General features: G+C 40.6%; 1 protein-coding gene across 2 annotated transcripts in view; it reads right to left on the bottom strand.

The window, feature by feature from the left end:
* CORO1C (coronin, actin binding protein, 1C) overlaps positions 1-17,333 on the bottom strand; it is an 85,059-nt gene that overhangs the window by 66,979 nt on the left and 747 nt on the right. Inside the window, exon 2 of one of the 2 annotated variants that reach the window (XM_011935895.1) lies at positions 16,718-16,792. The gene's annotated coding sequence lies outside the window, so the exon portion shown is untranslated. Of the gene's footprint in view, positions 1-16,717; positions 16,793-17,195 lie in introns of both variants that reach the window. The other variant, XM_011935888.1, reaches the window with a different exon arrangement.

A 17,333-nucleotide genomic window follows, 5' to 3' on the forward strand; every position in this document is an offset into this window, starting at 1 on the left:
TTCACCGGGTTAGCCAGGATGGTCTCGATCTCCTGACTTCGTGATTCGCCCGCCTCGGCCTCCCAAAGTGCTGGGATTACAGGCTTGAGCCACCACGCCCGGCGAAAAAAATGTTTTTTCTAGAAAAACTACTGACCACTTAGCATGACCGACTGACTGCAAGTATGAATAGCCTTGATGTTGGTTCAATTGATCATGACACCAGGAATGGTAAAAATTAAGGGAAAAAAATTCACATGCATTATAGCCTTCCAAATAGTTTCATCCCATCATTACTAATCCAGGTAACAGGTAAGATGCCAAGAATGAGGCATACCAGTAAAAGTGCATTTTGTTTCAATTCAATAACTCAATATCCTTTAGTTTTTAAAGTTTCTAAGAATAAAGAGAAAATGCAAATAAGATCTACCAAGAAGCCTCCAGGCTCCGGCCTCAGAGGTAGGACTGGAGAGGGTTCTGAAGCTCATCAATTCCAGGCTCATCACGTTTCAGCCTAGAGATGTATAACTCCTCCAAAGATAAAGAACTTCTGAGAAAGAAGCAGAGACCTCAAACTACAAAGTACAGGGCAATTCCAACTTTTCGGCCCATGAACTGTCATACTTTTCCAACTGTCAATCCCAAATCATATACACAATTGAGTTTCTCCACATCAGCCAACAATGGGACTTAGAGCTTTATCCTGCGGGTGCTGCTTAGACAGCCCCCAGTCCAGCTGGCCAGTTTGTGTAACACTTAAATATGAAACTGTACTTTGCGTACACTTTATAAACATGAGTAAAAATGGAAAAATCAAAATACAGAAACCAGCTGTAGGCATTCAAATGTACTGAGACAAACAACAGAGGGCATCTGTTATGACCAAGGAAGCAAATCTTGCTTCTCACTGAAAATCCTTAGTTTAGCCAGAGGACTATGTGCTCAGTTGTCCAAGAAAAGAACAACCTGGGCTGGGCATGGTGGCTCACACCTGTAATCCCAGCACTTTGGGAGGCCAATGTGGGCAGATCACGAAATCAAGAGATTGAGACCATCCTGGCTAACATAGTGAAACCCCATCTCTACTAAAAACACAAAAATTAGCATGGTGTGGTGGCACACAACTGTAGTCCCAACTACTCGGGAGGCTGAGGCAGGAGAATCACTTGAACCCAGGAGGTGGATGTTGCAGTGAGCCAAGATCGCGCCACTGCACTCCTCCAGCCTGGCAACAGAGCGAGACTCAGTCTCAAAAAAAAAAAAAGGAACAACCTGAAAGAGCACGCATAAAACACTAGAAACACACACATACACACACTCCGAGGATAATATCTAAAAGGTGAGACATTACAGGTGCGGTGGTTCACACCTGTATTTCCAGCACTTTGGGAGGCTGAGCTCAGGAGTTGGAGACCAGCCTGGGCAACGTGGCAAAATCTCGTCTCTACCAAAAATACAAAAAATTAGCTGGGCATGGTGGTATATGCCTGTGGTCCCAGCTACTCAGGAGGCTGAGGGCAGGAGGATCGCTTGAGCCTGGGAGGCAGAGATTGCAGCGAGCCGAGATCACGACACCGCACTCCAGCCTAGGTGACAGAGTGAGACCCAAAAAAAAAATAAAAATAAAAATAAAAGGTGAGGTATAGCCGGGCGCAGTGGCTCAAGCCTGTAATCCCAGCACTTTGGGAGGCCGAGACAGGCGGATCACGAGGTCAGGAGATCGAGACCATCCTGGCTAACACAGTGAAACCCCGTCTCTACTAAAAAAATGCAAAAAATTAGCCGGGCGAGGTGGCGGGCGCCTGTAGTCCCGGCTACTTGGGAGGCTGAGGCAGGAGAATGGCGTAAACCCGGGAGGCGGAGCTTGCAGTGAGCTGAGATCCGGCCACAGCACTCCAGCCTGGAGGACAGAGCCAGACTCCATCTCAAAAAAAAAAAAAAAGGTGAGGTATAATAAAGAGGTATCATACTTTCTAAAGTTTTCAAAGATGAGCATTCCTATATTTACATTTTATAATCTATACTTATTTTAGGAACTTCTTACAAAGAGAGGTTGGGGAACACATAACGTCAAACGTAAGCACTCACCGGCAATGAGAAGCAGAAAGTCAGTGAGTGCATTGCAGAGCGGAATGTGACACTGTGAAAATGACTGCTGAAAATCAAGTCTGACAAGAAGTAAAATGAGCAGCAAAACAGCAACACATAACAAACCTGAAGACAAAAGATAAAATTCCTAAAATTGGACTGAGTGTGGTGGCTCATGCCAGTAATCCCAGCAGTTTGGGAGGTTGAGGCAGGAGGATCCCTTGAGCCCAGGAGTTTGAGGCTGCACTGAGCTATTACTGCACCACTGAACTCGAACCCAGAAGACAAAGCGAGACCATGTCTCTTAAAATAAATAAATAAATAAATGTTATAATTATCTCACACCTTATTAAAGAGAGACCCTTTTATCTTTTATGAACTAAAAGATGCCATAATGAGGCCTGTAACTCACTTAAAATATAGGAATGACACTACAGAAATTTTGCAGTTACTAAAATGTGAGAAAATATAAGGACTTCAAAATCATCTCTAGCTCTTCAATGACAGAAATATATATTTCTATTACAGAGATAATGTGCAAGGATGACATGTTTACAATCCTCCACATCTCCCAATTTTCTGCTTATCACCAGCATCTTTATAAACACAACCACCTCTTTTGGTCCCTGGAGCTTTGAAAAAGCATTGCTGAAGAAACCTCCCTTGGGAAGACAAAGGCAGGCGCTACCTGCCCACCGGGGACACAGTGCGGGACACGCTGTGGAACCACATAAAATTGCCTGAGGCAGCAGCCATCTCCCTAAAGTGCACCACAGGAGACCAGACTCAGAAGCTGAATTCTGTGTCTCTCTTCAAAGAGCAGAACACAACTCAAAGAGCCAAATTAATCCCAAGAGGTCTTAAACCAACTGCAGAACTTTTATAGACATGAGTGACCTAGCAATCTCACTTAAAAATTAATCCTTGAAGCCGGGTGGGGTGGCTCACACCTGTAATCCCAGCACTTTGGGAGGCCGAGGTGGGCGGATCACAAGCCCAGGAGATCGAGACCATCCTGGCCAACACGGTGAAACCCCGTCTCTACTAAAAATGCAAAAATTATCCAGGCGTGGTGGCACGCGCCTATAATCCCAGCTACTCAGGAGGCTGAGGCAGGAGAATCGCTTGAACCTGGGAGTTGGAATTCGCAGTGAGCCAAGATCGCCACTGCACTCCAGCTTGGTGAGAGAACGAGATTCTGCCTCAAAAAAAAAAAAAAATTAATCCTTGAATATGTTTCTAAACATTCTTTCTATATTGATGACCTACTTTTCTTATCAACAACTGGTAAAAAACACACTGTGTATGACTGTTCAAACTTGTTAAGTCTGTTTTTCACTACTTAGTCATATGGAGTAGACAATAAAATTTTATTAATTCTTTGGCAATATTGTTATACCAGGAAATGAAATTACTGGATGCTCATATCCTAAAAAGGGATGGGGGATATTTTTATTAAAAACTTCATAAGGCTAGTCACAGGCAAAACTAGCAGTGTCAAAAAACAAAATAATCACCTTCACCTGAAGAATTTCAGCCTTCCCTTTTTAACCCATACCTTGGGCAAGCAGAGATTAAATGAATTAAATGAATATGTACTCCTGACAGTGTTTCAAAGGAACATTAAAGGAGAGTAGGAAAATCTCTGACTTGGATGTCAGACACAAATTTATCTTGACATAGTCACCGACCCAGCTAGATCATTTTGGTCCTCAGGTTGTTTGTTTCTTCATCTACAAAATGGAAGAACTAAAATAAATGATTTCTAGGGTCCTATCAGAGTCTACTGGGATACAGTCCACATCCACCCAGTAAAAAAGACACAACTCACTGCAAACCAGTTAGTAAATTACTTACTAACATCCACAGGGTTATACATATTACACATATACTCAACTATGAATGTTGAATAGGTCCTTAATCCCAGTCATTCTTTTATTCAACAACTATTCACTGGGCTTTGACCAAGCACCTAGCACCATACTAGACATGAGAGACATAACTATGAGCAAGCAGCCTGGCCCCTGCTCTCATGGAGCTTACAGTCCACTGCAGGAGACACACCACAATCAGATATTCATGCAAACATTAGCATGCTGCTGTGGCAAGTGCTGGAATGCAGAAGAACACAAGGTAACTGAGTCAATAATCAGGGGAACACAACCAGTCAGAGAAGCGACACTTAAGCTGAAATCAAAGAACGAGAAGTCAACTGGGCAGTGAGAAGAAAAGTGAGTCCCAGCTGGGAGGAACAACAAAATATCAAGAGTCTGTATCAAAAGCAAGCACTTGTCAGAATCTGGACTACTTAGCCCGCAGGGACTGGAGCCCAGAGACAAAGGGTAGAAGAGGCTGGAAGATCAGCAGAACCCGGATCACAGAGGGCTTTCTAGGCCATGTTAAGGATTTTATCTTTACTTGCAGTCTTGGGAGCCACAGGAAATTTTTTAAGTATGAGTATGTGACATAATTAGATTTGCATTTTAAAAGCTCACGTTGAATGAAGCTGGAGAATGGATCTGCAGGTGGGAGCATCTGAGAGGATTCAGGGAAGCTAGTTAGGAAGTCACTGCACTTGTCCAGGCCACAAGTCACAGTTCCAGCAGAAACAGAGAAGATGGAGTCAAAAGACTTGAAGTCAACTGAATTTAAAACTGTTTTAGATATGAAGGGTGCATCAACAGTGATGCCTAATTTGATTCATGCAACCAAATGGTTGGAGTGCCTTTCCACCTTCTCTTTGGTGTGGAGAAAGACTTCGTTACTACCTCTTAGTAGTAGCTTCAAAGAGCCTTCTGTTGACAAGTAAAGTATCTGAAAAGAGTAAAACCATGGGAAAAATACTTTAAAATTTATTTTTTAAAATGTAATTACCTTTTCACATTAATAATTGGATCCATGGCTTTAAAATTACATACTTTTGCTCACAAAAGTGTGTGGAGCTTGAAGAAAAACATATTGAGCATGCTACTTGAAAATGAAAATTAGGCCGGGCATGGTGGCTCAAGCCTGTAATCCCAGCACTTTGGGAGGCTGAGACGGGCGGATCACGAGGTCAGGAGATCGAGACCATCCTGGCTAACACTTTAAAACCCTGTCTCTACTAAAAATATAAAAAATTAGCCGGGCATGGTGGTGGGTGCCTGTAGTCCCAGCTACTCGGGAGGCTGAGGCAGGAGAATCGCTTGAATCCGGGAGGCAGAGGTCGCAGTGAGCAGAGATTGTGCCACTGTACTCCAGCCTGGGCGACAAAGCGAGACTCCACCTCAAAAAACAAAAAAAAAAAAAGAAAAGAAAAGAAAATGAAAACTAACACTGTTTAAAATAAAAATCTCCCTATGTTTCCGGAATTTTCAGACATCCTATAGAAATAGGAAAGTATAGTGCTTGCAATCTTACTACACCTTAGGAAAAATAATTTTGTCTGCCTGATCCCTTTTGTTAAAATTAAAAATACTTATCAGCATATGCATCTTCTAAAGGGAAGAAAAAAAACCCAAAACACTCAATATCAGTATCTACAATAGAGTACAAGAAACTGTAAGAATTTAACTCACTGGAGACAATGTAGTTACTACCAAATAAATACTTTAGCACCATTCAATACCTTTAGAAGAAGGTCTCAGGCTCTTCAGGAAGAAAACTCCACACATTCAATTTCACCAATAAAATGAAAATATCTCTAGGGAAGTGAAGACAAATAAACACAGCCCACTTCCAGAAGGAAACATTTGGGCTAAATATTCTAAGAGTGAATACTATCAGAAGCTTTTATTAGCCGTAGCTGGTAAAACTGCAGCCCTAACTCTCCCAAACCCATTTTCCTTCCAAAATGTATCAAGACTTGAAAATTATAATCTTTAATTCTCTATGTTAAATTAATTGGACATCATAATAGTAACCAAAGACAAATTATCTATTCCTCAAATGAAAGTAGGACAATAATTTTAAAATAATTTTAAGTAGAAGGCCAGCAAAAAGATCCAGGGGCTTCCTATCCCTAATACGTTTTTAAACAACTACATTTATGGTTTATGGTACTCTCTAAAAACTGCCAGAAATAACACACACACACACACAAATGCAATTACAAAATAATTCATTTTTTGTGACGACTTATCGTGAATACAACAAAAACAAAAGTCTACAGTTTTTCAAACTTTAATATGTATAAATGAACTCCTAAGCGACGAGATCATTTTAACAGTTGAAGTGGTGCACAATTCACCCTATCTTAACTTACTCGGTTCTTGTCAAATTCTCAAGTCAAATGAATTCTCAAATACATTAAATCCTTGGGGCTCCAGGAGTCACTCAAATGCCCTAGGGCCTGCTCTATGGTTTCTCTGGTGCTGGGCGGGGAACACCTAGAGGTCCACTGCAGACAAACCTCCTCCTCCTCCTCCTCCTTCTCCTCCTCCTCCAGGGAGAACATAAGGCAATGACAATAGCGCATTAAAGGATGAGAAACTCAAGAAACTCAAGAAAGATAGTGAAGGAAAACAGCTTTTTCAATGGCTACTTTAACTTTAAATCCCCTTAACAGAAATTATGGTTCTTCCCATATCTATCTTCATTCTTAAATGAAAGTATGCTTCCGTTGGGATGTTACTTTATTGACTCTAAAGTCAAACTTGCTAACCAGGCCGGGCACAGTGGCTCACGCCTGTAATCCCAGCACTTTGGGAGGCTGAGGCGAGAGGATCACTTCAGCTGAGGAACACAGTGAGACCCTATCTCTACAAAAATACTAAAACATTAGCCAGGCACAGTGGCGTATGCCTGTAATCCTAGCTACTCGAGAGGAGGATCACTTGAGCCTGGGAGGATGAGGCTGCACTGAGCTTCACTCACACCACTGCACTCCAGCCTGGGTGACAGAGCAAGACCCTGTCTCAAACACTCATACAGACACACACACACGCACACACAAACTTGCTAACCAGAGCTACAAAATACAGCCATAAGAAACCCATGCTGCCAATATTTTTAATTTATTCAAGAAATCAATTAAGTAAATTTTCAATGAGTACCAAAATGTTGTGTTATCCTGCTTTTTATCAGAATATATGCTTAAATAATCAAAACCCCAAAATTTGCTTTACAAATAAACCATGTTTCAATAAAGGAATGTGTATACATGTCTGTGTGTGTGTAAATTTACACATATAAACATCTTGCTAACATATTTATTTACAATGAAAATTATGAAGTTAGCTTACAATAACATAATAAGACTTTTTTTTTTTTTTTGAGATGCAGTCTCGCTTTGTCACCCCGGCTGGACTGCCCAGGCTGCAGTGCAATGGTGCAATCCCAGCTCACTGCAAGCTCCGTCTCCCAGGTTCATGCCATTTTCCTGCTTCAGCCTCCCGAGTAGCTGGGAATACAGGCACCCGCCACCACGCCCAGCTAATTTCTTGTATTTTTAGTAGAGACAGGGTTTCACCATGTTAGCCAGTTTGGTCTCGACATCCTGACCTCAGGTGATCCACCCGCCTCGGTCTCCCAAAGTGCTGGGATTACAGGTATGAGCCACCGTACCTGGCAAATATTTATAATTAGTAGTCCTAGGCTATAGAAAACATCTTTATTCCTTTCATCTTCTAGGAAAATGGAAAGACTGACAATATCACAAGTGTATCATGCAAAGTTGAAATTAAATTACTCAATTAACATTTATTGAGTGGCTACTATGCAGCAGGCAATATGCTAGGAAATGGAGGCACCAAAATGTGTAAGATATCCTCTATCTTTAAGGAACGTGGAATATAGCAGTATTATAAGGTGTTCACTTTCACAAACTAGAAAATAATTCTATACTCAATTTCTAGTCATTCAATCCCAAATGTAATTAGTATTAGCATAGAAATCACTAACACTAGTGGTACCCACAAACTACACTTTCATCTACCTTTATAACTCCATAACCAAACCATAGTTACATTTTACTCTAACATATTGTATAAATGCATAACCTATTATCATCACTTTCCACAATCAGGGCCATCTCATCTACCCATCTTACACTACTCTTCCCTAATTACACCAGTTCTGAGTCAGCCCAGTACTATTAGGCACATCCTCAGGCAGGATCTCACTCCCAGTGTCCACAAACACTGACTCTCCAACGCCTGTCTCCTGAATTCCCACAGAGCTCACAGCCTACACTGCAGAATTCACCATCAAAGAGTCATGTGCTTAAGGGCTGGAGGAGGCTTGTAATGTATTTTTTAAACACTTACATAATTTAGAAGTAAATCAAAACACTAAGCTTGCCATAACAGACTTTGTGAATATGAATTTTTAAAATGACACCAGAAAAATCAAGTCCCTAATATATTTTGCATAAAATGTTTGAATGAGAAGAGTTCTTTGAAACCAGGTAGTTCAAACCCTTCACAGAGGCACTAACAGAATGGAGAGGTCAATAATTTCCCACTGTTTGATGAAAAAAGTGGCTTTTTGGTAAGTTTATAAAAGAATAGAAAAATAGACATGAAATTTACAATCACTACCATGCCCTGATCAACTTCCCAAAGGTCACAGAAACCAAGCCACTTTGCCAAAACCTAAGACCCTTTCAAACTGTGAAGTTCCCAAACGGAAAAGGAAAAAAAAAGGTTCATAAGTATTTTGAAAAAAAATTTAGCAGAGTCACTGTTTTGGAGTAACAGGAAGAACCTTTCTAAAGCAGGCATGGTTTCTTCCTGATTCCAGGTATCAGGACTAGCCTCCTTACATGGGCTCTGCCTGACTTCACATGCCTCTGCTCAACTTTCCCCTTGAAACCTTGCTGCAATGACTGAACGCAAATATTCCAAAGAGACAATCTGTTTATCAGTAAGGAACCTCCTCTTTAAAAATATTAACATTGTACACCTCTAAAAGGGTTAAAGAACATGAGTGAAATGACATGAATAAAGCCTGTAGTCATCCCAATCCTGAATAACAGCGGTAGTCTAGTAGGGAAATGAATTTGAACCATGTGCTTTGCTACCATGATTTAAAGGAAGTGAGCTTAACCGGGGAGTAGAAGCTTCAAATTAAGAGAGAGATGAAGGAGGATGAAGAACAAGGAGGGCCAGCACAGACCTGGAGGGCTGCAGTGGCATGAGGCCTCTGGACACCAACCACACAGCCTGCACAGGGAGGCTCTTGGGGCATGCGGCATGAGTTCTTTCTTCTCTTTCACATGACTACCAACCAGCTCCCAAGATCCAGAATTTCACTATCACCATAAACAATTTCAAAAACTGCTGTGAATTCAACAGATTCCTTCAGTCTAGCCTGGGAACGTACCCACCACTTACAATGCTGAATCAAAACAATAGATAGAAACTACTACTAGTAGATCTGAGTTACAAATAACTGAGTTAGACTCTGGAACACAACTCACTCTTGAATTGGAGACCAAATGTACACACTGTCTGCCTCCAAAACAGAAATTTCATCTGGGTTCTTGCTCATTCACTTTCAGAGAAATACACGGTTCATAACCATCCTTTGAAGGTATGATATGTTATTTGTTCCACTTGATAAAGTAATTCAGTCCACTGCACTCAAGACATTGTCATAATGCATAAAAAGATCAAACCAGCAGTCTTAGGGAGAAAAATAAGACTTCCAACTTACCTTTTCCTGTGGTAGCACTGTAAAGCAACAGTGGCCCACAGAAGAGAGAGCCTAAAGGACAGTTACTCTATTTCTAAAACAGACAACGTGCATCTTATTAAATAACACCCCCAAAGAACTGTGGCCAGTCCTCATTGGCTCCAGCCTCTCTCTTGCTTGCCAAGGAAAACTAGGATGACAATGTTAAGCTAAAGATACTACTAACCACAAAATTAATTTACCATCTAGCTTCTAAAGGGACTAGTTTCCTAATAAATCCCTCTGCTTAACAGAGATGACAGCGCACGTTCACATGTGTTCCTCAGTCCCCACGCTAGCCGCATTTGAGTTTTTATATTAATAAATCAGTCAATTCTTTAAGTTCCTAAGAATGAAAGGAATTAGAATCTTTAACTAGGAAAGAATGCTTGACCATTACGAAAAGGAATTTAAGTATCTTTCCTGTGAAGTAAGCAAATAATGGTGATTAAACATTTGTCGTAAGGAAGAGGAGCTTGTGAATTTTGTCACACACCCCTATGATGTCAAGAGTGTTAAATACACCCTGACGGCTTCACTCTCCTAACACTTCCTTTCCCATGTGTGTCTACTATGGTCTCTCATGAAAAATCTACAGCTTTGTTCATCTAGAATGAAGGCCTCAGCAGTTATTGAGACATGGGGACACACACCCAGTTCACAATGGAGTAAGGAAGACTCTTACACCAAACCACCATGTGACCAGACTTGCAGTCTATCTTGGTTTCCCAAAGACAGAAGGACCACATTGTGAAACAATAATCAACTTTTGCTAATCCTAAGTGGTTTTCATTATGTCTGTTACAATCTGTATATTAACAGTTCCAGTACTGGGCCTGTGTTGTTCCTATCTAAACTTGGTGTTTTCAAATACAGACGGCTTACTAATGCCAATTTTTCCGGCAAGATGCAATGCAAGGGCACTTTTGCAATAATAATCGGTCTTCCAAATACAAGACAAATCTTTGAAACCACTGCTTACTAGTGCTCAGATTATAAGATTGAGGAAATTTAAAAAGATCAATAAAATACTGTCAAGGAGCTTTACATTAAAAATAGGAATCAAGTTTACCAAAGGTTTATCCAAGAGATATCATGTATTTTCAAGTTTCCTAAAAATACATCTAAAAATCCTCCTAAAAACCTGGACCACACTTCATAGTTTAATACATGCACAACGTGAATATGTGGGAAAAAGCAACAACAACACAGGTACGAGCTACCAACTGTAGTGATTAACCGAAGAAAACCCTGCGAATAGGCTCGGTTTGCAGATCTGGCAAAAGACCATGGCGAAAGGTTAAGAGAATGGAACTGTTGCCCTGGGTCAAAGACTAAAAACGGAAAGCCATGTCAGGTTCACATTGTTAAATAAAAAATCCACACTATACTATAAACCCACATGACTGACTATAAAAATTAATTCATACTACACATGGAATGAGGTGGAGGTGGGGTAGGGGGAGAAAGGAAGGGGCAGTTAAGTTCCTGATCTTGGGCTCCTGCCACCAAAGTCCACTCATCTGGAAAATGAGGAATAGACCAGCCCACAGTGCTTCCTGCTCTGGCTGTGATTCAGAGTCACCAGGGAACTCACACCCAGGCAGCTGGATTCATAAAGGTCCACAGATGATCATCACAGGGCAGTCAAGAATGAGGACCTCTGTACCTGAGCAATAATCTCCCAAATTTCCCTAAAATAATATATCCTTTAAAAGATGGTGAGATACTGGTGCCAAACATAATCCATTATTCACACATTTTAAAAAGGAAATGTAGATCATTGCCTGACCAAAGGAGAAAAAATATAACTGCCTTCCACATACAATGTTATAGGCCTTCCTACTTCCATTTATATTTCAGTCTCTCTCACTCTGACCTTTGCATTATATTAATTACTCATTACTGCAGCAAATGGGAGGAACTGTGTTTTTGTTATTAATGTAAGATCTAAATGACAGGCCTAATTTAACATCCCATAAAACTACAGAGGCTCTTTTCCCACACAGAATGTTACACTTTACCACACTGTAACCAGAAGAGTAATTCAAGCACTGCAGTGCAATCTCCTTCAAATCCTAAAAAAAACCCATCTTTTGCCAGGAACTTTCCTTAAAATGGACAGATAGACAGGCAGACAGATAGACTGAATACACAGACCTGAATAGAGAAGACTGTCTGAATAGACATTTCCAATTCAGACAGATGTAAAAACACTGAAGGTGTTTTTAAGACCGCCTTCCCATCCTAAAATTAGACATTTTTTGCCCTCTTCAGTGACTCAACTTTGATTCAAAGTCTAAAATCCTCAGGTAGGAGTGGGAATCCATACCCTTAATAGTTTAATGTCAGATGTAAAATGTATTAAACTTACTCTACTTGCTTCTCTGCAGTTCCATTCATTAACAGATATTTAAGAGTGAAGAGAGGGAACAGGAATGTATTCAGTACCTATTCTGTATTAGGGACTTCATACAATTTTCCTTGCTTAATCTTGCCAATGACCCTGCAAGGTAAACCTTTTACATCTCCACACTACAGACGAGGAAAGCAAAGCTCAGGGAGGTGAGGGAACTGGCAAAGTCACAGCTAGCAAGAAGCAGAGCCAATAGTGAAGCCCAGCTCAATCTGGCCCTAAAGGCCTGCACCCTCACGGCCTCAGTTCCCCTAAATACAAAACTCTCTTAGAACGAGAACTACAGAAGGTACCCATAGCTCACTGTCCCTAATTAGACAAAAAAGTTGACATTTTTCTTTTTCTTCTGTACTTCCTTGCCACAATTCAAGCTTTAATGAACACAAAAAAAGAAAAGGTATCCTGAAATGGCGAACTGGTTTCTCCTAACTCTCAGAAAGGTACTAAGTGAATTTTTTTTTTTTTTTTGAGACAGAATCTTGCTCTGTCACTCAGGCTGGAGCGCAACTCTGTCGCCCAGGCTGGAGTGCAATGGCGCAGCCTAGGCTCACTGCAGCCTCTGCCTCCCAGGTTTCAAGCGATTCTCCTGTCTCAGCCTCCTGAGTAGCTGGGACTACAGGTGCGTGCCACCACACTTGGCTAATTTTTGTATTTTCAGTAGAGACAGGTTAGCCATGTTGGCCAGGCTGATCTCAAACCCCTGACCTCGTGATCTGTCCACCTCAGCCTCCCAAAGTGCTGGGATTACAGGCGTGAGCCACCGCGCCCAGCATGAAATATTTTTAATTAAAGTATTTTTAAAATGAACAGAAGAACATAAAATATAACTAAAGAACACTAATTTGAGTCAGACACCCCAACAGAGGAGAGCATGAACGAAAGAATGAAGAGGCTGGGCATGGTGTATCACGTCTATAATCCCAGCACTTTCAGAGGCTAAGGTAGGAGGCTTGCTTGACCTCAGGAGTTCAAGACCAGCCTGTGTAACATAGTGAGACCCCATCTCTACAAAACATTAAAAAAAAAAAAAAGAAGAAGAAGAAGAAGAATGAAAAGAAAGTACACACCCTTAAAATCCAATTTACAACCATTCTCATGAGTGTGATGGGGCAGTTACAGTACTGACTGACCAAATACTATCAGGGTTGGCCTGTATGCATTTGGTGTGACTAAATCGTATTCGCTGGCCATCTACCCTACTGAGAAGACTGTGTGCCAGTCATTAATGTTCATCATGGGGAAAGAACCTGGACAAGAATGTTCTGCCCTTGGGGAAATGTTTTAAACACTCAGTTTTACATCTGAGCACTTTTTGGTAAGAGCTGGATGCCACAAAGGCAAAAGGGAGTTACCCCGTTCATGTTATTTTAATATAGGCAATAAAGACATTCATGATAATCAGAGAAACCCACTGACCTCAGGATCTTTCCAGTTAACTTCAATAAATAATCATTCAGCAAATATCCAGTAGGCACTAATGACCAAGCCGTGAACAAGAGAATCTCAGTCTGCCTTCTGTGTGAATTGCTCTATTGCATTCTGCCTCGTATGGAAAGGCACCTTTCAGACTATAAGCTCAAATTCAGGTCCAGTTCTTTGTAGCAAACAGTCCTGATGAATGTACAATACATGAGGGCAGGGACGAATGTCTGCCTGTGAGATGAGGAAGTTTTCATGGAGGAAAAACCTCATGATCCATGTAGCAAAGGACAAGTGGCATTCTAGAAGTAGAAAGGGGATGAAGTAATAAGTTCATCACAAGATTTGAAAGCTAGGATGTTTCAGGGAGTGACACTGGAGATGAAGACATGGGAAAGGGAATAGTGAGACATAAAGCAGGCTGAAATCAGCGCCCACCTTACTCCACACCTCATTAAGAAGTCTGAACTTTATTCTGTGGGTAAAGGTGAGGTCGCCAGAGGATTTAAACAGGTGAATGGCATGTTCCCTGATGAATCCTTTTTGATCTATGGCATATCTTAAAATAAATTAATTCAAACCTTTCCCCAGTCCTTTCACATTTTTGGGTTTAAATTTACATAACCAAAATATTGATGAGGGTGTCGTTTAAGGTCTAATTTCTAACTAGTAAGACTCCACTATGCATAAATTGGACATCATAAAAATTTAAAATGTTTGTTTCTAAAAAGGGACACCATCAAGAAAATGAAAGACATGTCAGAATGCAAGAAAATTTTTGCAAATCATACAGCTGATAAGGCACTTGAATCTAGAATACATGAACTGTTATAACACCAATAAAAAGACAACCCATTAAAAAAACGGGCATTTGAATAGACATTTCTCCAAAGATTACATATACAAATGCTCACCAATCACATGAAAAGACGCTCAACATCATTAGCCATGAGCAAAACATAGATGGCTAGAATCAAAAAGTCAGAGAGTAACAAGTGTTGGCAAGAATGTGGAGAATTTAGAACCTTCATATACTCTTGGTGAATACTGTAAAATGGTGCAGCTGCTTTGGAGAATTCTGGCCGTTCCTCCAATAGTTAAATACAGAGTTACCATACAACCCATCGATTACATTCCTAGGTAAATACTCAGGAGAAATGAAAATATATGTTCACAGCATTATTTATAATAGCCAAAAAGGGAAAACACCCAAATGTTCATCAACTGATGAATGGATAAACAAAACACGGCATATTCATACAATGGAATATTATTTGACCATTAAAAAAAAGAATGAAGTACTATACAATACTACCACATACATAAACCTTGAAAATATGCTAAATAAGGGCAAGACACAAAAGACTACATATTGTGTGATTCCATTTACATGAAACGTCCAAAATAGGCAAATCCATAGAGAAAGTAGATTAGTGGTTGCCCAGGGCTGGGGAGGGAAGGAACTGGTGAGGGAGGACTTCTAAGGGGTATGGGGTTTCTTTTTGGGGGTGATGAAAATGTTCTAAAATTGATTGTGGTGACAGCTGCACAACTCTGTGAATATACCAAAAACCACAGAACTGTACACTTTAAATGGGTGAACTGTATGGTATGTCTCAATGAAGCTGTTATAAAACAAAAAAAGTTCCATTCTGCACTCTAGAAATACAAAGTGCTCAGAAAGGAGTACAGAATCTTGTTCACTCACTTTAAAGGATCTGAACTAGGGCAAAGAAAACCCAGAGAGATTCTATTACTTAACATTCTAGGTACTAGGTCATACTGAAATATTCATGAAGAATTCTATGTTTTAATACAGAAAAGGTATCTTAAGTTTAAAAAGGCATTCAAGTGTCAGAAAAGAGTTTTCATAATTCAAGGAGACGATAACACAGAGAAGTCATAAATGGAAAACAAGCTTAAGAGGTTTTATCACATGGATTTGTACCTTGAAAATGCAAGCAGCTCTCAAATTTATTATTGCTCCACCCCTGGAAAAGAGGTCAAAGGTAAAACAGCCCAACTAATAGTATGTTTCTAAAGTACCAGTTTGTGACAAGTCAACATGAGAAATTAATATTTTGCCATCATAAAGAAGAGACTCGTCGACATACCCACTTATATAACTAAGAATTGATATTTATCCTTTTGAACATTCCATCTCATAGGCATTAGAGTGACTCTCCTTCTCACGGCTGGAGAGGATCCCAGAAGTGACAGTAAGTTAAACATAAAACTTTTATAAAAAAAACCCAACAGTGTTTAAAAAAATGCTATTCACTGACACTGAATCTAATCCTAAACTATACATAAACAAACATAAATGCTGATTAACACAATCTGCAGGCAAAGTAACAAAGGATCACGAAAAATTCAATATTGTGTGCAGTGATGTTTCATCGGTATGTATCTATTAAAATTCATCAGGCTTTAATGTAACTTTCACAAATAATCAAAATAAATATGGACAAGATAGGTTCTATATTTGTCAAAAATGTGTGTTCCTGATGTTTATACCAAATCTTTGTTCGATCCTCAGTACACATGACTACCCTCCACCACAAAACACTGCACTTCAAGACCTAAGGTACAACACAATTCTCAGTTTTATTTCACTTTTTTCCCTACTTATTTACGCGACTTCTCAGATCCAATGTTTGCTATTATGCTTCATAGCCAAACATTATGACTGTGAAACATACCTCCAAACCAAAAATATTAGTTTCTTTAAATCATCTGAAATGTATAGAACCAAGTCCAAAATAGATTTTGCACATTTCTTCAGTTTTACAGGGAATGCAGAAAGTGAATTAATATTAAACAGATATCTATTTGCCTTCACAACTGAACAGACGGTACAAAGCAACTGCTTATACTTAATCATGTTTCTGTCTATTCCAGCAGGCCCTGGTGTCAGGATAACGTTCTGCCAGATAAGGACAATGAGATGCATTATTATATAGAGTGACTAAGAGCCCTACAAGTACTGTTTTAGAATGTAATTCCAGGCAGAAAGGCTGCGGTAAGAGGGCCTAATATTTTGTGATAACTATTTCCAAGAGTAAATACATTCGCCACCCAGGGCCAGTTTTAATATTAAACGCACACTACATTCAATTCTTTTCAAATGTCTTATAGGAGGGAAAAGCCTTTGTATCTTACTATGCCGGGGGAAATGAACAACTTGCAATTTGCTTCGCACTCTGAATCCCACGTTTGCAACATTTGGAGCAAGCACTTCAGACACCACAAAACAAGGGCAGCCTACATTACGGCCAAATATAGGATGTGTTTCTAAACCGTGATGCAGTAAAGCCTACGATTCCTTTTCCAGCGTTCAAAATTCTTTGAACACTCCCAAAAAAGGATGGCAGGGCCAGCGCCTCCCTCCAAGAGGAAGCCCCTTTCTTCTCGGCTCTCACCGCAGCCTGCCACTTCCCCCAACACATTCAAATCATTTGAGAGACGGAGAGCTGGGGAGCGTGCGCCGGTGGGGACAGGCGGGAGAGCTCGGTTTCTGTATTCCCACCCTCCACGTCTGACCTCATCCTCAGTCATTTCGGCGCAGCGGGGCCCCACCTGCACCTCGCTCCTTTTTACTGCGTCCCTCGCCAGCTGCTCCGCTATTAGGGGAACACACCTCTGAATCACCCAGTTCACTAGGACGACAGCCTTCCTGCTTCGTTCCTCCCCTCCCAACCCCCAGCCAGTCCCAGCCCTCTGCTCCCTTGGCCAGGCTCAGACTCTTCCCAAGCCGCCCCCACCCACATTACTCCAG

Source organism: Colobus angolensis, unplaced genomic scaffold, assembly GCF_000951035.1.
Source record: "Colobus angolensis palliatus isolate OR3802 unplaced genomic scaffold, Cang.pa_1.0 Scaffold10, whole genome shotgun sequence".
Taxonomy (NCBI): Eukaryota; Metazoa; Chordata; class Mammalia; order Primates; family Cercopithecidae; genus Colobus; species Colobus angolensis.